General features: G+C 48.8%; 36 non-coding genes across 36 annotated transcripts; all 36 read left to right on the forward strand.

The window, feature by feature from the left end:
• The first annotated feature begins 21 nt into the window (after positions 1 to 21).
• Positions 22 to 94, forward strand: TRNAV-UAC (transfer RNA valine (anticodon UAC)). The gene has a single exon. It is a non-coding gene; the product is annotated as a tRNA-Val (tRNA).
• Positions 95 to 160: 66 nt separating this feature from the next.
• On the forward strand, positions 161 to 233 carry TRNAV-UAC (transfer RNA valine (anticodon UAC)). Its single transcript has one exon. It is a non-coding gene; the product is annotated as a tRNA-Val (tRNA).
• Positions 234 to 299: 66 nt separating this feature from the next.
• Positions 300 to 372, forward strand: TRNAV-UAC (transfer RNA valine (anticodon UAC)). Its single transcript has one exon. It is a non-coding gene; the product is annotated as a tRNA-Val (tRNA).
• Positions 373 to 439: 67 nt separating this feature from the next.
• TRNAV-UAC (transfer RNA valine (anticodon UAC)) lies at positions 440 to 512 on the forward strand. The gene has a single exon. It is a non-coding gene; the product is annotated as a tRNA-Val (tRNA).
• Positions 513 to 578: 66 nt separating this feature from the next.
• TRNAV-UAC (transfer RNA valine (anticodon UAC)) lies at positions 579 to 651 on the forward strand. Its single transcript has one exon. It is a non-coding gene; the product is annotated as a tRNA-Val (tRNA).
• A 66-nt stretch (positions 652 to 717) lies between these two features.
• Positions 718 to 790, forward strand: TRNAV-UAC (transfer RNA valine (anticodon UAC)). Its single transcript has one exon. It is a non-coding gene; the product is annotated as a tRNA-Val (tRNA).
• A 66-nt stretch (positions 791 to 856) lies between these two features.
• On the forward strand, positions 857 to 929 carry TRNAV-UAC (transfer RNA valine (anticodon UAC)). Its single transcript has one exon. It is a non-coding gene; the product is annotated as a tRNA-Val (tRNA).
• A 66-nt stretch (positions 930 to 995) lies between these two features.
• Positions 996 to 1,068, forward strand: TRNAV-UAC (transfer RNA valine (anticodon UAC)). The gene has a single exon. It is a non-coding gene; the product is annotated as a tRNA-Val (tRNA).
• A 67-nt stretch (positions 1,069 to 1,135) lies between these two features.
• Positions 1,136 to 1,208, forward strand: TRNAV-UAC (transfer RNA valine (anticodon UAC)). Its single transcript has one exon. It is a non-coding gene; the product is annotated as a tRNA-Val (tRNA).
• Positions 1,209 to 1,275: 67 nt separating this feature from the next.
• TRNAV-UAC (transfer RNA valine (anticodon UAC)) lies at positions 1,276 to 1,348 on the forward strand. The gene has a single exon. It is a non-coding gene; the product is annotated as a tRNA-Val (tRNA).
• A 67-nt stretch (positions 1,349 to 1,415) lies between these two features.
• TRNAV-UAC (transfer RNA valine (anticodon UAC)) lies at positions 1,416 to 1,488 on the forward strand. The gene has a single exon. It is a non-coding gene; the product is annotated as a tRNA-Val (tRNA).
• A 66-nt stretch (positions 1,489 to 1,554) lies between these two features.
• On the forward strand, positions 1,555 to 1,627 carry TRNAV-UAC (transfer RNA valine (anticodon UAC)). Its single transcript has one exon. It is a non-coding gene; the product is annotated as a tRNA-Val (tRNA).
• A 66-nt stretch (positions 1,628 to 1,693) lies between these two features.
• TRNAV-UAC (transfer RNA valine (anticodon UAC)) lies at positions 1,694 to 1,766 on the forward strand. The gene has a single exon. It is a non-coding gene; the product is annotated as a tRNA-Val (tRNA).
• A 66-nt stretch (positions 1,767 to 1,832) lies between these two features.
• On the forward strand, positions 1,833 to 1,905 carry TRNAV-UAC (transfer RNA valine (anticodon UAC)). Its single transcript has one exon. It is a non-coding gene; the product is annotated as a tRNA-Val (tRNA).
• A 67-nt stretch (positions 1,906 to 1,972) lies between these two features.
• On the forward strand, positions 1,973 to 2,045 carry TRNAV-UAC (transfer RNA valine (anticodon UAC)). Its single transcript has one exon. It is a non-coding gene; the product is annotated as a tRNA-Val (tRNA).
• A 67-nt stretch (positions 2,046 to 2,112) lies between these two features.
• TRNAV-UAC (transfer RNA valine (anticodon UAC)) lies at positions 2,113 to 2,185 on the forward strand. The gene has a single exon. It is a non-coding gene; the product is annotated as a tRNA-Val (tRNA).
• Positions 2,186 to 7,167: 4,982 nt separating this feature from the next.
• TRNAV-UAC (transfer RNA valine (anticodon UAC)) lies at positions 7,168 to 7,240 on the forward strand. The gene has a single exon. It is a non-coding gene; the product is annotated as a tRNA-Val (tRNA).
• A 66-nt stretch (positions 7,241 to 7,306) lies between these two features.
• TRNAV-UAC (transfer RNA valine (anticodon UAC)) lies at positions 7,307 to 7,379 on the forward strand. Its single transcript has one exon. It is a non-coding gene; the product is annotated as a tRNA-Val (tRNA).
• Positions 7,380 to 7,445: 66 nt separating this feature from the next.
• On the forward strand, positions 7,446 to 7,518 carry TRNAV-UAC (transfer RNA valine (anticodon UAC)). Its single transcript has one exon. It is a non-coding gene; the product is annotated as a tRNA-Val (tRNA).
• A 66-nt stretch (positions 7,519 to 7,584) lies between these two features.
• Positions 7,585 to 7,657, forward strand: TRNAV-UAC (transfer RNA valine (anticodon UAC)). Its single transcript has one exon. It is a non-coding gene; the product is annotated as a tRNA-Val (tRNA).
• Positions 7,658 to 7,723: 66 nt separating this feature from the next.
• TRNAV-UAC (transfer RNA valine (anticodon UAC)) lies at positions 7,724 to 7,796 on the forward strand. The gene has a single exon. It is a non-coding gene; the product is annotated as a tRNA-Val (tRNA).
• Positions 7,797 to 7,862: 66 nt separating this feature from the next.
• Positions 7,863 to 7,935, forward strand: TRNAV-UAC (transfer RNA valine (anticodon UAC)). Its single transcript has one exon. It is a non-coding gene; the product is annotated as a tRNA-Val (tRNA).
• A 66-nt stretch (positions 7,936 to 8,001) lies between these two features.
• On the forward strand, positions 8,002 to 8,074 carry TRNAV-UAC (transfer RNA valine (anticodon UAC)). The gene has a single exon. It is a non-coding gene; the product is annotated as a tRNA-Val (tRNA).
• A 66-nt stretch (positions 8,075 to 8,140) lies between these two features.
• TRNAV-UAC (transfer RNA valine (anticodon UAC)) lies at positions 8,141 to 8,214 on the forward strand. Its single transcript has one exon. It is a non-coding gene; the product is annotated as a tRNA-Val (tRNA).
• Positions 8,215 to 8,280: 66 nt separating this feature from the next.
• On the forward strand, positions 8,281 to 8,353 carry TRNAV-UAC (transfer RNA valine (anticodon UAC)). The gene has a single exon. It is a non-coding gene; the product is annotated as a tRNA-Val (tRNA).
• A 66-nt stretch (positions 8,354 to 8,419) lies between these two features.
• Positions 8,420 to 8,492, forward strand: TRNAV-UAC (transfer RNA valine (anticodon UAC)). The gene has a single exon. It is a non-coding gene; the product is annotated as a tRNA-Val (tRNA).
• A 66-nt stretch (positions 8,493 to 8,558) lies between these two features.
• TRNAV-UAC (transfer RNA valine (anticodon UAC)) lies at positions 8,559 to 8,632 on the forward strand. The gene has a single exon. It is a non-coding gene; the product is annotated as a tRNA-Val (tRNA).
• Positions 8,633 to 8,698: 66 nt separating this feature from the next.
• Positions 8,699 to 8,771, forward strand: TRNAV-UAC (transfer RNA valine (anticodon UAC)). Its single transcript has one exon. It is a non-coding gene; the product is annotated as a tRNA-Val (tRNA).
• A 66-nt stretch (positions 8,772 to 8,837) lies between these two features.
• On the forward strand, positions 8,838 to 8,910 carry TRNAV-UAC (transfer RNA valine (anticodon UAC)). The gene has a single exon. It is a non-coding gene; the product is annotated as a tRNA-Val (tRNA).
• A 66-nt stretch (positions 8,911 to 8,976) lies between these two features.
• Positions 8,977 to 9,049, forward strand: TRNAV-UAC (transfer RNA valine (anticodon UAC)). Its single transcript has one exon. It is a non-coding gene; the product is annotated as a tRNA-Val (tRNA).
• Positions 9,050 to 9,115: 66 nt separating this feature from the next.
• TRNAV-UAC (transfer RNA valine (anticodon UAC)) lies at positions 9,116 to 9,188 on the forward strand. Its single transcript has one exon. It is a non-coding gene; the product is annotated as a tRNA-Val (tRNA).
• A 66-nt stretch (positions 9,189 to 9,254) lies between these two features.
• On the forward strand, positions 9,255 to 9,327 carry TRNAV-UAC (transfer RNA valine (anticodon UAC)). Its single transcript has one exon. It is a non-coding gene; the product is annotated as a tRNA-Val (tRNA).
• A 66-nt stretch (positions 9,328 to 9,393) lies between these two features.
• On the forward strand, positions 9,394 to 9,466 carry TRNAV-UAC (transfer RNA valine (anticodon UAC)). The gene has a single exon. It is a non-coding gene; the product is annotated as a tRNA-Val (tRNA).
• A 66-nt stretch (positions 9,467 to 9,532) lies between these two features.
• On the forward strand, positions 9,533 to 9,605 carry TRNAV-UAC (transfer RNA valine (anticodon UAC)). Its single transcript has one exon. It is a non-coding gene; the product is annotated as a tRNA-Val (tRNA).
• Positions 9,606 to 9,671: 66 nt separating this feature from the next.
• Positions 9,672 to 9,744, forward strand: TRNAV-UAC (transfer RNA valine (anticodon UAC)). Its single transcript has one exon. It is a non-coding gene; the product is annotated as a tRNA-Val (tRNA).
• A 1,637-nt stretch (positions 9,745 to 11,381) lies between these two features.
• Positions 11,382 to 11,454, forward strand: TRNAV-UAC (transfer RNA valine (anticodon UAC)). Its single transcript has one exon. It is a non-coding gene; the product is annotated as a tRNA-Val (tRNA).
• The last annotated feature ends 3,843 nt before the right edge of the window (positions 11,455 to 15,297 follow it).

The raw sequence follows: 15,297 nt of genomic DNA on the forward strand, positions 1-15,297 counted from the left end.
AAAGCTGTGTGCGCCAACTCCGTTTCCGTGGTGTAGTGGTCATCACATGCGCATTACACGCGCAAGGTCCCCGGTTCAATCCCGGACGGAAACACGTTTTGCGTCTGTTACATTTGGCGCTGGCTGAAATGGGAATTCTAAAGCTGTGTGCGCCAACTCCGTTTCCGTGGTGTAGTGGTCATCACATGCGCTTTACACGCGCAAGGTCCCCGGTTCAATCCCGGACGGAAACACGTTTTGCGTCTGTTACATTTGGCGCTGGCTGAAATGGGAATTCTAAAGCTGTGTGCGCCAACTCCGTTTCCGTGGTGTAGTGGTCATCACATGCGCTTTACACGCGCAAGGTCCCCGGTTCAATCCCGGGCGGAAACACTTTTTTGCATCTGTTACATTTGGCGCTGGCTGAAATGGGAATTCTAAAGCTGTGTGCGCCAACTCCGTTTCCGTGGTGTAGTGGTCATCACATGCGCTTTACACGCGCAAGGTACCCGGTTCAATCCCGGGCGGAAACACTTTTTGCGTCTGTTACATTTGGCGCTGGCTGAAATGGGAATTCTAAAGCTGTGTGCGCCAACTCCGTTTCCGTGGTGTAGTGGTCATCACATGCGCTTTACACGCGCAAGGTCCCCGGTTCAATCCCGGACGGAAACACGTTTTGCGTCTGTTACATTTGGCGCTGGCTGAAATGGGAATTCTAAAGCTGTGTGCGCCAACTCCGTTTCCGTGGTGTAGTGGTCATCACATGCGCTTTACACGCGCAAGGTACCCGGTTCAATCCCGGGCGGAAACACGTTTTGCGTCTGTTACATTTGGCGCTGGCTGAAATGGGAATTCTAAAGCTGTGTGCGCCAACTCCGTTTCCGTGGTGTAGTGGTCATCACATGCGCTTTACACGCGCAAGGTCCCCGGTTCAATCCCGGACGGAAACACGTTTTGCGTCTGTTACATTTGGCGCTGGCTGAAATGGGAATTCTAAAGCTGTGTGCGCCAACTCCGTTTCCGTGGTGTAGTGGTCATCACATGCGCTTTACACGCGCAAGGTCCCCGGTTCAATCCCGGGCGGAAACACTTTTTTGCGTCTGTTACATTTGGCGCTGGCTGAAATGGGAATTCTAAAGCTGTGTGCGCCAACTCCGTTTCCGTGGTGTAGTGGTCATCACATGCGCTTTACACGCGCAAGGTACCCGGTTCAATCCCGGGCGGAAACACTTTTTTGCATCTGTTACATTTGGCGCTGGTTGAAAAGGGAATTCTAAAGCTGTGTGCGCCAACTCCGTTTCCGTGGTGTAGTGGTCATCACATGCGCTTTACACGCGCAAGGTCCCCGGTTCAATCCCGGGCGGAAACACTTTTTTGCATCTGTTACATTTGGCGCTGGTTGAAAAGGGAATTCTAAAGCCGTGGGCGCCAACTCCGTTTCCGTGGTGTAGTGGTCATCACATGCGCTTTACACGCGCAAGGTACCCGGTTCAATTCCGGGTGGAAACACTTTTTGCGTCTGTTACATTTGGCGCTGGCTGAAATGGGAATTCTAAAGCTGTGTGCGCCAACTCCGTTTCCGTGGTGTAGTGGTCATCACATGCGCTTTACACGCGCAAGGTCCCCGGTTCAATCCCGGACGGAAACACGTTTTGCGTCTGTTACATTTGGCGCTGGCTGAAATGGGAATTCTAAAGCTGTGTGCGCCAACTCCGTTTCCGTGGTGTAGTGGTCATCACATGCGCTTTACACGCGCAAGGTCCCCGGTTCAATCCCGGACGGAAACACGTTTTGCGTCTGTTACATTTGGCGCTGGCTGAAATGGGAATTCTAAAGCTGTGTGCGCCAACTCCGTTTCCGTGGTGTAGTGGTCATCACATGCGCTTTACACGCGCAAGGTCCCCGGTTCAATCCCGGGCGGAAACACTTTTTTGCGTCTGTTACATTTGGCGCTGGCTGAAATGGGAATTCTAAAGCTGTGTGCGCCAACTCCGTTTCCGTGGTGTAGTGGTCATCACATGCGCTTTACACGCGCAAGGTCCCCGGTTCAATCCCGGGCGGAAACACTTTTTTGCATCTGTTACATTTGGCGCTGGTTGAAAAGGGAATTCTAAAGCCGTGGGCGCGAACTCCGTTTCCGTGGTGTAGTGGTCATCACATGCGCTTTACACGCGCAAGGTACCCGGTTCAATTCCGGGTGGAAACACTTTTTGCGTCTGTTACATTTGGCGCTGGCTGAAATGGGAATTCTAAAGCTGTGTGCGCCAACTCCGTTTCCGTGGTGTAGGATTCGACTTCCGGCCACCGAGCGTGACGGACGTGCGATGACGGGCTCCGTTGGAGCAGCTACAGCGGTCATGTCTGGCCGCGGAAACAGGGCTTTTGCCTCGGATGAAGAGTATCAGGTGATTCTGCCTACCCTTCCTACAGGACGTGTTGTGTTGAACACAGTTTTTTTGCACGCTGACGTGCGGGCCCGCCCTTATCGGGTCGAAGATTTCAGGGATGCGCTGGCTCAGCTGATGCTGCTCCCCGAGGTTATCGCCTTGGGGGCGTATCGCATGAGCCATGTATGGGCTGTTACTTTCGCGAGTGCTGAGGCGGTGACGAAAATTCTTTCTGCCGGTGCACTGAAAGTCATGGACCGCCGCTGTCTCGTCATCGACCCGGCAAACCAGGACGTCCGCGTCAAGCTACACTGGTTGCTGCACAACGTGCCCGACGAAGACGTGAGGGTAGCCTTTGCTCCGTACGGCAAGGTGAACGAAGTAACCAAGGAGCGGTGGCGCGTCCAGGGTGTCGCCAGCAAGGGGTCGACGACACGCTTGGTTTCATTGAAAATGAATCCTGGCGTGAAGCTGGAAGACCTCCCTCACGAAGTCAGGGTTGGCGGTGAGCTGGCTCTCGTGGTTGTACCGGGCAGAGCTCCGCTGTGTCTGCGCTGCCACGGTACTGGGCACATTCGCCGTGAGTGCAAGGTTCCACGATGCGGCGCCTGTCGTCGCTACGGGCACGAAGAAAGCAGCTGCGTACGCACGTACGCGAGTGCTGCCGTCCCAGTCAACACTGACATTTCGTCCGAACTTGTCATGGACGAGGCTGACGCGGAAGACGCTGCAGCAGAGGCAGGGGACAGCGTGGAGAAGGCCCCTGCTGTGCCCCCTACGGAAATATCCACAAGCGTAGAGGAGCCCAGCAGTAAGCGGCAGCAACAGGTAGCGCAGCCTGCAGAAGTCAAGGCGCCAACGGACGAAGTCTTGAGCAGTGGGGCGTCAGCTCCCGTCGTTCCCCAGCATGGTGACAGCATGGAAGTGTCACATGCATCAACCAGCAACCAAGGAGGGAAGCGACCGCACGAGCACAGTGCGAATGGAGAGCCCAAAGTGAGCGAAGGCGACGAGCCGCCGCAGAAGACTCTTGGTGTCAGGCGACCGACGTTGAAACCGCGGCCGAATGTACAGGCCGATCAACGAGCGGCGGCTAAGCCGCCGCCTTAGTTGGAGTGAGTGCCCTGTGAGTGGTTTCTGTGGGCGTGAGATGGCCTTTTTCGGTAACAGACTGCATGGGCTGATTTTCCAGTCCATACGCAAGAGGCACTTGTGCAAGAGACTTTGGATTACCGGCACCGCACCCATCGAGCACCTCAGACTAGGCAAGTCACCCGCACCGTCGCCTTGTGTCCCGAGGTATGCACCATATGGCTCCTGTACCTAAACTAGATGGCTTCTACACCTCTTAGAGCGTTGCGCATTGCAACAATTAATGTCAGGGGACTGGCTTCCAAGAAGCGTCAGTACCACCTAAGCCGGCTGTTCGTTGATAATGACCTAGACATAATAGCCGTACAGGAGACGAAAGTCGAAAGACAGGAACAGGCGGACCTTATGGTGCAGCCTTTTACGGCACGCTACAATGTTTGTGTGTGCCATTCTTCTGGCACATCGGGCGGTTGTGCTGTATTTATTAGGAATTCTCTGGGGATTGTCGAGCAGAATTTAACTGTGTGTCAAACTGGCCGTTTGGTTGTAGTGGATTTTTTTTATTGCAATTTGCTATGGAGAGTCATATGCGTGTATGCTCCTAACAGGGAGAACGAGCGCAAGGAATTTTTTGAGCGCGTTGAACAATATGTGTGCTGTGAGCGGTTAATTGTGCTTTTGGGCGACTTTAACTGCGTTTGTAAAGCAGAGGATAGAATTACAAAAAGACTCCTTCGTGACAAAAGTGCGGAATTGTTGAATTCGATTGTGCAAGAAAATGGTTTAGATGATGTTGCTGAAGTTCTTTCGGTAGCGCCGCATTTTACTCACTTCCAGGGTGAAAGTCACGCGAGACTTGACAGAGCGTATGTGTCGCTTGATCTGATTCCTTTGTGCAATAGCTACGAGGTAAAACACATGAATTTTACCGACCACAGCTTAGTTACGTTTACCCTGGGGAACAAAGACAAGAAATCTCGTTTCTCGTGGGACCTGTGGAAGTTTAACGCACAGTTACTCGAGGATGAACGCTTTGACATTAAAGTTAATGAATGCATTAAAGCATTGCTATCAGCAGAGCCTGGGAACTGGGTAATTAGGTGGGAAGATTTCAAAGAACAAGTGAAAATAAACGCGATTGAAAGGGCAAGCATCATATGCCACGATAAACGTGTTAAAGAAAAAGAACTACATTGCCAACTTGACTTGCTCGTAAGCCTGGAAAGTTCCCAGCCGGGAAGATATAAGAAAGAAATAAGAGATACAAAAAGTAAACTTGAGATTATCGAAAAAGACAAGTATACAGCTGCCATGATACGGGCCCGTGCTGAACGTCTCTGGCTTGACCAAGTACCTACTAAACGCTCGCTTAGTGACGAAAAGAAGTACGTGACTCAGAACGAAGTAAGACAAATCAGGTACAGAAACGAGGTAACGAATGATAGCAAAGTGATTCAGTTGGCGTTTGTTGAGCAGTATCGGGAATTGCTTGGGCGGCGACGGCTTGAAGAAGAGGGGTTTGCAAACACGTTCTTGTCCCGTATGCCAAAACTAGGAGACGATATAAAACAAGGGCTGGAGGTACCAATCAGCGTAAGCGAAGTGGGAAGAGCAATCGAAGAGCTGAGTGCCGGAAAATCTCCCGGTCCTGACGGCTTAGGTAGTGAATTTTATAAGAAGTTCAAAGCCGAACTCACCCAAGCTCTCCACGGCGTCTTCACCGAAATTTATGAGACAAAGAAAATGCCACCATCATTTAAAACAGCACACGTGGTTTTAATACCCAAGAGTGAGGACCAGGCTAAACTTCTGTCCGTTGGGGCTTATCGGCCGATAAGCCTAACCAACGTTGACTATAAAGTGTTTATGAAGATTCTTGCCAACAGACTGCAAAAGGTCATAAAGGACCTTGTAGGGCCCCACCAAACGTGCGGTATTAAAGGTCGCACCATTGGAACAAATGTGCACATTGCTAGAACTGTTCTTGAATGCTGCGATGCCTTCGGGGGCCGAGTTGCCATGATACAGCTTGACCTTGCAAAGGCCTTCGATCGAGTGTCGCACGACATTCTTTTCGCCATTCTAGAATATGCCAACGTCGGCTCTGTGATAATACAAGGTGTACAGATGGCGTACGACAACTGTGTTACCCGAATTATAGTGAACAAACAGCTGACTGAACCTGTACCTGTGTGTTCTTCGGTCAGGCAGGGTTGCCCGCTCTCGCCTTTGCTCTTTGCGATCTACCTTGAGCCTTTTCTGTTATCACTGTTGCACAATGATGGGATCTGCGGCTTCACTCTTCTGTCGGCGCAAGTAAAAGTGCTTGCTTACGCTGATGATATTGCTGTTTTTTGCGCGGATCAAGAAAGCGTTAAAGAAGTCGTGAAAGTTGCGGGGGAATATTGCAAAAAGACTGGGTCCGAAATTAACTGGGATAAGTGCATAGGTTTTTGGCACGGTGATTGGGACAGCACACCTGCCGTGTTTGCTAACATGAAATGGACGACCGCCCCTGCGAAGTACTTGGGGGTACCCTTGGAGCACTATAAAAGCAGTACGGAGTTGTGGGGTGAGATAACGCAGAGTGCAAGGAGAAAAGCGGATGGCTGGAAAGGACGTGACCTTTCTGTTTTCGCGCGCGCAAGTGTGTGCAATGTATTTTTAATAGCCAGAATTTGGTATATATTGCAGTTCGTGCTCATTACCCGAGCAAACCTGCAGAAGCTGCATAGAGTGTTTGCTGTCTTTATTTGGAGCTCAAATTGGGAGCGAACAAGTCGAGTTAATCTGTTCCTTCCGGTCAAAAGGGGCGGCCTTGGTCTTTCTAATTTGTTTCTGAAGCAAGTTGTCTCAAGATTTTTGTTTCTACGTGATCAAACCGATCCTTTGTTGCGCACAATGTTGCAGGTGCGCTTAGGCAACGTGTTGCCGGAATTTGTTGTGTCCAGTTACCCGGCTACGAATCGTGCTGTAACAGGTTTTTTGCGTGAAGTTGTGGCAGCCTTTCGCACTTTGAGCGCTCACTTTTCTACGCAGTATCTATCTGCTGTACCCAGGAAAAACCTGTACAAAGATTTGCTAGATATATTTATACCTGCTCCCTTGTACCGTTCCTTTTGCTGCGGAGGCCCAGGCAAAGATGTGTTAAAGCGAGTTAAGAAGATGCCGGTAAGACCGACTGTCAAATCCTTTTTCTTTAAACTTCATACCGGTACCCTTCCGGTGAAAACATGGCTAAACGATTAAGGCATTTTTGTGCCCTGGACCACCGACTGCATACTCTGCAAAAAACCCGAGACCATCGAACATGTGTTTATGGACTGCTGGGGCCCGGTTTTCCACTGGGACATCTTGCAAAGAACATTGAAGAAAGAACTACCTGTAACTCCTTATGGCATCCGGTTTCTACCTATAGAAAGTGAGGAAGTTCCTTACGACATGTTTATGCTACTGGGCCTCCACAGCATCTGGAAAGCGAGAATGGCGGCCAGGCACGCCGACGCAAATGTGCGACCAGTGAGAGAAAACTTTATAGAAAGTGCAGTTTTCCTGAGAGATGTTCTCCGCAGTCAACCCCAGCCGCCGGACTGGGTGACAGTTTTGGATGAACTGATTAACATGAAAAAGTTTTAACCCATTGTCTCGGCCAGAGTGTGGCTAGAGATTTTTATGTATTGTTTACCGGTAATAAAGAAAAAAAAAATCCGTTTCCGTGGTGTAGTGGTCATCACATGCGCTTTACACGCGCAAGGTCCCCGGTTCAATCCCGGGTGGAAACACTTTTTGCGTCTGTTACATTTGGCGCTGGCTGAAATGGGAATTCTAAAGCTGTGTGCGCCAACTCCGTTTCCGTGGTGTAGTGGTTATCACATGCGCTTTACACGCGCAAGGTCCCCGGTTCAATCCCGGGCGGAAACACTTTTTGCGTCTGTTACATTTGGCGCTGGTTGAAAAGGCAATTCTAAAGCTGTGTGCGCCAACTCCGTTTCCGTGGTGTAGTGGTCATCACATGCGCTTTACACGCGCAAGGTCCCCGGTTCAATCCCGGGCGGAAACACTTTTTGCGTCTGTTACATTTGGCGCTGGTTGAAAAGGCAATTCTAAAGCTGTGTGCGCCAACTCCGTTTCCGTGGTGTAGTGGTCATCACATGCGCTTTACACGCGCAAGGTCCCCGGTTCAATCCCGGACGGAAACACGTTTTGCGTCTGTTACATTTGGCGCTGGCTGAAATGGGAATTCTAAAGCTGTGTGCGCCAACTCCGTTTCCGTGGTGTAGTGGTCATCACATGCGCTTTACACGCGCAAGGTCCCCGGTTCAATCCCGGGCGGAAACACTTTTTGCGTCTGTTACATTTGGCGCTGGTTGAAAAGGCAATTCTAAAGCTGTGTGCGCCAACTCTGTTTCCGTGGTGTAGTGGTCATCACATGCGCTTTACACGCGCAAGGTCCCCGGTTCAATCCCGGGCGGAAACACTTTTTGCGTCTGTTACATTTGGCGCTGGTTGAAAAGGGAATTCTAAAGCTGTGTGCGCCAACTCCGTTTCCGTGGTGTAGTGGTCATCACATGCGCTTTACACGCGCAAGGTCCCCGGTTCAATCCCGGGCGGAAACACTTTTTGCGTCTGTTACATTTGGCGCTGGTTGAAAAGGGAATTCTAAAGCTGTGTGCGCCAACTCCGTTTCCGTGGTGTAGTGGTCATCACATGCGCTTTACACGCGCAAGGTCCCCGGATTCAATCCCGGGTGGAAACACTTTTTGCGTCTGTTACATTTGGCGCTGGTTGAAAAGGCAATTCTAAAGCTGTGTGCGCCAACTCCGTTTCCGTGGTGTAGTGGTCATCACATGCGCTTTACACGCGCAAGGTCCCCGGTTCAATCCCGGGCGGAAACACTTTTTGCGTCTGTTACATTTGGCGCTGGTTGAAAAGGCAATTCTAAAGCTGTGTGCGCCAACTCCGTTTCCGTGGTGTAGTGGTCATCACATGCGCTTTACACGCGCAAGGTCCCCGGTTCAATCCCGGGCGGAAACACTTTTTGCGTCTGTTACATTTGGCGCTGGTTGAAAAGGGAATTCTAAAGCTGTGTGCGCCAACTCCGTTTCCGTGGTGTAGTGGTCATCACATGCGCTTTACACGCGCAAGGTCCCCGGGTTCAATCCCGGGCGGAAACACTTTTTGCGTCTGTTACATTTGGCGCTGGTTGAAAATGCAATTCTAAAGCTGTGTGCGCCAACTCCGTTTCCGTGGTGTAGTGGTCATCACATGCGCTTTACACGCGCAAGGTCCCCGGTTCAATCCCAGGCGGAAACACTTTTTGCGTCTGTTACATTTGGCGCTGGTTGAAAAGGGAATTCTAAAGCTGTGTGCGCCAACTCCGTTTCCGTGGTGTAGTGGTCATCACATGCGCTTTACACGCGCAAGGTCCCCGGTTCAATCCCAGGCGGAAACACTTTTTGCGTCTGTTACATTTGGCGCTGGTTGAAAAGGGAATTCTAAAGCTGTGTGCGCCAACTCCGTTTCCGTGGTGTAGTGGTCATCACATGCGCTTTACACGCGCAAGGTCCCCGGTTCAATCCCAGGCGGAAACACTTTTTGCGTCTGTTACATTTGGCGCTGGTTGAAAAGGCAATTCTAAAGCTGTGTGCGCCAACTCCGTTTCCGTGGTGTAGTGGTCATCACATGCGCTTTACACGCGCAAGGTCCCCGGTTCAATCCCAGGCGGAAACACTTTTTGCGTCTGTTACATTTGGCGCTGGTTGAAAAGGGAATTCTAAAGCTGTGTGCGCCAACTCCGTTTCCGTGGTGTAGTGGTCATCACATGCGCTTTACACGCGCAAGGTCCCCGGTTCAATCCCAGGCGGAAACACTTTTTGCGTCTGTTACATTTGGCGCTGGTTGAAAAGGGAATTCTAAAGCTGAGTGCGCCAACTCCGTTTCCGTGGTGTAGTGGTCATCACATGCGCTTTACACGCGCAAGGTCCCCGGTTCAATCCCAGGCGGAAACACTTTTTGCGTCTGTTACATTTGGCGCTGGTTGAAAAGGGAATTCTAAAGCTGAGTGCGCCAACTCCGTTTCCGTGGTGTAGTGGTCATCACATGCGCTTTACACGCGCAAGGTCCCCGGTTCAATCCCAGGCGGAAACACTTTTTGCGTCTGTTATATTTGGCGCTGGTTGAAAAGGGAATTCTAAAGCTGTGTGCGCCAACTCCGTTTCCGTGGTGTAGTGGTCATCACATGCGCTTTACACGCGCAAGGTCCCCGGTTCAATCCCAGGCGGAAACACTTTTTGCGTCTGTTACATTTGGCGCTGGTTGAAAAGGCAATTCTAAAGCTGCGTGCGCCAACTTCGTTTCCGTGGTGTCATGTTTTCGAGAACCACTGTGTGTAATGTATTTCTGGTTGCTAAAATATTTTGTTTTGCAAGCGTTGTGCATGGCAAGAGCGGCGGTGCAGAAGCTGCATCGAGTATTTGCGAAGTTTGTATGGGCCTCTACATGGGAACGTACAGGCCGGTGCAACCTATTCCATGCCGTACGGAACGGGGGTCTCGGGCTACCGCATTTATTTCTCAAACAAGTAGTTACCCGGTTTTATTGCCAAGCAATATACTACTTTAGGTCGCACTTCAGCTCGTTCCGTGGCGAGGCGGTGGTAGGCACCATTGACCTTTAGCGTGACCTCGCTGCGTGACGTCACACCACGTGACCTAGAGTGACGTCACACCAGCTGTGTAAAAACGGGGCCCCATCTCACGCCGTCGCGAGGCGAGGCGGTAGCCACCAACGGCGGCCTAACTCCCGCTCCTCTCACCAGGGGCGCTACGCTCAGAGTGACATCCCACCAGCTGTATAAAACAGCTCCGCTCCTCTCGCCAAGGCAGTCATACAGCCAGATGTTACGATGGTGCCTACGAACAAGGCAGCTCGGCAGAATGCAAAGAGGAAGCATCAGTGAGCTACGGAGACGGAAGAAGAACGAGAAGCTTCGCAATCACCAGGCTTAACCAAGCTAAGCCACGGCCGTTTTTTTTTTTTTCTTGCGCGATCAAAGTGGTCATTTTCTAAGAAAAATAATACAAGTGCGATTATGTCATTCACTGTCTGAGTATATAGTGTCCACTGTATCAAGCACAACGGCGTTAAGTCCATTTTTGCACGAAGTTGTCGCATTCTTTCGTATTCCCCAGGCGAGGTTTTCTGAAGAGTATTTGGCCAAAGTCTCGTGGAAGATGCTATATAAGGATCTACTTGATGTGTTCTTGCCTGTACCAGTGTATCGTGCTGTGTATAAATTGGCTTCTGAACGTGATGTCCTTAAAAGGGTTAAAAAAATGCCAATCAGAGCTTCGGTCAAGTCTTTCCTCTTTCAGTTGCATACTAGCACTCCAATAGTGAAGCCATGGCTGCAAAGCAAAGGTCTCTTTGTGCCTTGTAGGGTTAACTGCATTATCTGTAAACAGCCAGAAACTATTGAACATATCTTTCTCGACTGCCACAAGGCAGTTTTCCAGTGGGATATTCTTCAGCGAGCTTTAATAAAAAGATTTGCCGATAACGCCTTTTGGGATACGTTTTCTGCCATGTGTTTCACCTGAAGAAGTGCCGTGTGACATGATGATGCTGCTGTGCATGCACAGCGTGTGGAAAACAAGAATGGATGTAAGACACGAACATGTGGTTATGCGTCCCGCTCGACAGTATTTCGCTGAGAGTGTGATGTACATCAGGGATGTTTTCAGGGCACAGAATGAACCTCCCGATTGGTTACCGGTCTTGGACGAGCTGTCCTCTATGAGGCATTTTTAACTGCGATACACTAGACAGAATTAAACTAGTGCTTTTATCTCTTTGTATATAGCAGTGCTGCCTTTTTGTGTGATTGTGTGTATTTGCCAAGTCGGTAATAAAGAAAAAAAATCCGTTTCCGTGGTGTGGTGGTTATCACGTGCGCTTTACACGCGCAAGGTCCCCGGTTCAATCCCGGGCGGAAACATTTTTTTGCTTCGGTCACAAACGTGGCCGGTTGAAAAAGTTGTTACGGTTTTAACTTATTTCAACCTATTTTAATGCGAAAGCACTGATTTTTGTCTTTACTTTATTTTGAAAATGACTCGGGCCAGCTTTGGAGGTCACCAGATAGAGGTAGCTGCGCTCCAGTGACACGCTTTTTGCACCGAAATTCCGCGTGCCTGAGCACTGGCAGCGCACCGCACTCTATAAGTTATTAGGTCTAATCTGTTTCATATTGAAGCCGGTGTGGATGGTACTTCGTAGCTAGCCACTGCTATCATATCTAATACAGTTACCAGTGGACTATGAATAGAATAATCGCTGATTAAAATTAATGCAGAGTTCGTTTGCGCAACTCCTTCGGCAGCGAAGCACGCCACACAAGGACCACCGTAAGCTCTAGTTAGGTTGGCTTCACTTCATGACAGTGATACGGCGTAGAAAATGGGTGCAAGAAACTAAAGGCCATCCTCAAGCACACAGAAAGTTCATCCCGTCAAGTGATTTCACAAATGCCGAAAGGCCGTGCAGCCAACCCGTTTCCGCACGCTAATGGTGGTCGTGAGTGCCGTTAGGAGAAGCGCCACTTGCAGGGGCGCGGCGCGCGCCGTTCGATTTATCGAGCAACCGTAGAAATTTCAGTTCTCTATAGAGCGCAACTTTCCTGTATTTTTGCGCAGCATATTCAAGGGGATAATTTCCGTGTTTTATATAGGCAATGCTTTGAAATATCCTGGCTCGAATATATATATATATATATATATATATATATATATATATATATATATATATATATATATATATATATATATATATATATATGTGTGTGTGTGTGTGTGTGTGTGTGTGTGTGTGTGTGTGTGTGTGTGTGTGTGTGTGTGTGTGTGTGTGTGTGTGTGTGTGTGTGTGTGTGTGTGTGTGTGTGTGTGTGTGTGTGTGTGTGTGTGTGTGTGTGTGTGTGTGTGTGTGTGTGTGTGTGTGCGTGCGTGCGTGCGTGCGTGCGTGCAAAAGCAGCCAGGCTGCATGGTTTTCTTCGTATCCGTACAATGAAACCCTCGTGCCACCCCTCAAGCTCGAGTGCTCTGTAAGGTAAGGGGAACCCTTTTCTTCACATCTGAACACTTTTTTATCGTTATGGAAACCGTAAGAACTTCCGTAACGAAGTTCACGACAGGTTTAGAGCCCCTAGTTGCTACTGACTAATGAACTTCCTGCTGTAGGCTCTATAAAGTTTTTGTACCTCTGTCTGACCTTTAAGAATGACCACACCTGTTGGTGTTTTGAACCCAGAGCAAAGAAAGGCCTCTTGCCATACCAGTTAGCCCACTCCCAACTAGTGGGCTGTTTCACCGATGCTGTCTGAAAGTCATGTCATCATTTAATGAACAGAAGCTTCAGTATGCAGGTCACGCGCCTAAAGACAGCGGGCTATCCGGATCCTTTGTCGGTATCGGTCGCCGAAGGCCTGCACAGGAAGCAGAAAGTAGAGGCTCGTCTGAGTGATGAAGAAAAGGATCGACTCAAGGCCAAGAAAAAAGAGGAACTTAAGAAAAGAAAAGTTGCTGTGATGCCATGCCTTCATGCCGTTTCACACAACCTCAAAAAGATCGGAGCTCGCGCGAAAGTCAGAGTGGTATGTTCCGCTCCTGTCAAACTTTCTGCGCTTTGCAGGAAATCCTGTCAAGTCAAGAATGCGAAGCCGGATTGCACGATCAACCACGAGCACAAATTCGTAGCCTGTCCTGAAGGAGTCGTTTACAAGATCCCTCTAACATGTGGCGCCTGCCACATAGGCCAGACAGGAAGGTGCCTCAACAAGCGTCTGAAAGTACATCGCAAGAAATCACGTCAATTGGCAGAAGACCATCTAGCCGAACACTGCAGGTCGTTCAAGTGCAGGGCGCTACTGAAGAAATGCTCTGTTATTTATAAGCACAAAGATCAGCTTACCCGCGAAATTGTAGAAGCGCAAGGAATAGCGCGAGCAGAGAAGACGTGCATTAGCGCGGCATCAATCTGCCTAGCGGAAAAAAAAAAATAGCCTTCCTCACCGAGCTGAGTGGTTTTGATTTTGTTGTTCTTTTCTCGCCATACGGGGCCCCGAGGTCGTGTCAGCATGCTTTTGTGTTTTTGTGCTTTCCATACCAAGTTCCCTTTCATTCCCTTTCTTAAAATTTAGCTGTGTTCTTGTTGGCTTTGTAGTCTTGTTTTATGCGTGCTGTTGTTCAGTTAGTTTTTACGTGTCTTTAGCCGTGTTCTGCTGGCGTTTTAGGTTTCAGTTTCATGTTTTTAGCGCTTTTAGTCCTTATTCATCATTCCCTTGTTTTTTTGTGACGTGGCCTACCATCAAGGTTTTTTTTCGATGATATGTTCGTGATTCGTTTATGTTCTAGCTTGTTTTATTCCCCGTTTTTCGCCTCATGTTTTGTCCAGTTAGTCGTATGCCACAGGGATGTTCCACGTGCTGCTGTACAGCTTAGTGCACTTGTCATGTTGTTTGTCATGTGCGTTATCACAATTTGTTGCTTCGCACATCTCGTCCAAGTGCGTCACTGTTTTAGTATTGTTTACTGCGTGTGGCGTGTTGCTTTGTATAAATTCGGCGTAGTGGCAGCCAAACAATAATGTTGCAAGTTGGCGCTTGTGCATGTGTGTGCTCTCCTGCTGATCTCGTTACTTGATGCTGCGACATTATTCCCTTTAGTAAGGGCTCCACTGTATGAGTGAGGCTATTTTCACTTGTTCGGAGACTTTGGGGCCACGTTTGGCAGATTTAAGGCGATACTGGCGAAAAGTCAGCAAGTAAATTTGGATACGGTATTAAAAGTCGTAGCTTCGAAAAACAAACGTACACATCGTAGGAACTGTTTTTGTAATGCTGTAACGATAAAGCTGGGCCTCGCTTAAGCCTTCCACAGGGTTTCGCATGATGGCCTTTTTTCATTGCAGGACCTCTCAGACAAGTGCCGCGTAATAGTGGAGGTTGCATGCGAACTGCACGACGCGAGTAATTGGTAATGGAGGATTCAATCGCAATATTCGCGTGGGATCTTCGGTAAGGCAAGGCTGCCCTCTGTCACAACTGCTCACGGCCTTCCGCGAGCCCCTCTGTCAGGATATTATGATTACTGACCGTACATATGGTTTTAAGCTACAGTTGGAGCATGTTAAGATATTAGCATACGCCACTGTCGTCGCCATATATGGTTCAACGATAGAAAGCATTCAAGAAGTTCCTCTACTTGTGAAAAAATTCTGTTCAACAGACAGGCTGCAAAATGGATTGGGGAAAAAGTGCGGGGTTTCGGCACAGAATTTGGGACGACATACCTGAACACTTTTCTCATTTGCAATGGTCGAACTTCCTGAATCAAGACCTAGGCGCGCCTCTTGAATCATACCTTGATCTCACCCCTTACTGGGACGGTATAGCGGAGAGGACGAGAGAGAAAGCCATCGTATGGCAAGGCAAGCCGTTGTCATTAGTCACTAGAAGCAAGTTATGTGTGCAAGACGTTGCGAAGATATGGCATATATATATATATATATATATATATATATATATATATATATATATATATATATATATATATATATATATATATATATATATATATATATATATATATATATATATATATATATATATATATATATAGACAAGGTAAAGGAAATGAGGGGCTCGTTTGACAAACATATTAATGAAGCCAACAGTCACGAAAACCAAGGGGCATAGGGGAATTTTTTTAATCTTTTTTTTTTGTAGTGCCAATCAATCGGTTTAAAGAAATTTTCTTATAAAGCAGCACAAATAACAACCATGCCG

This window comes from Amblyomma americanum, chromosome 3 (assembly GCF_052857255.1).
Source record: "Amblyomma americanum isolate KBUSLIRL-KWMA chromosome 3, ASM5285725v1, whole genome shotgun sequence".
In the NCBI taxonomy this organism is placed as follows: domain Eukaryota; kingdom Metazoa; phylum Arthropoda; class Arachnida; order Ixodida; family Ixodidae; genus Amblyomma; species Amblyomma americanum.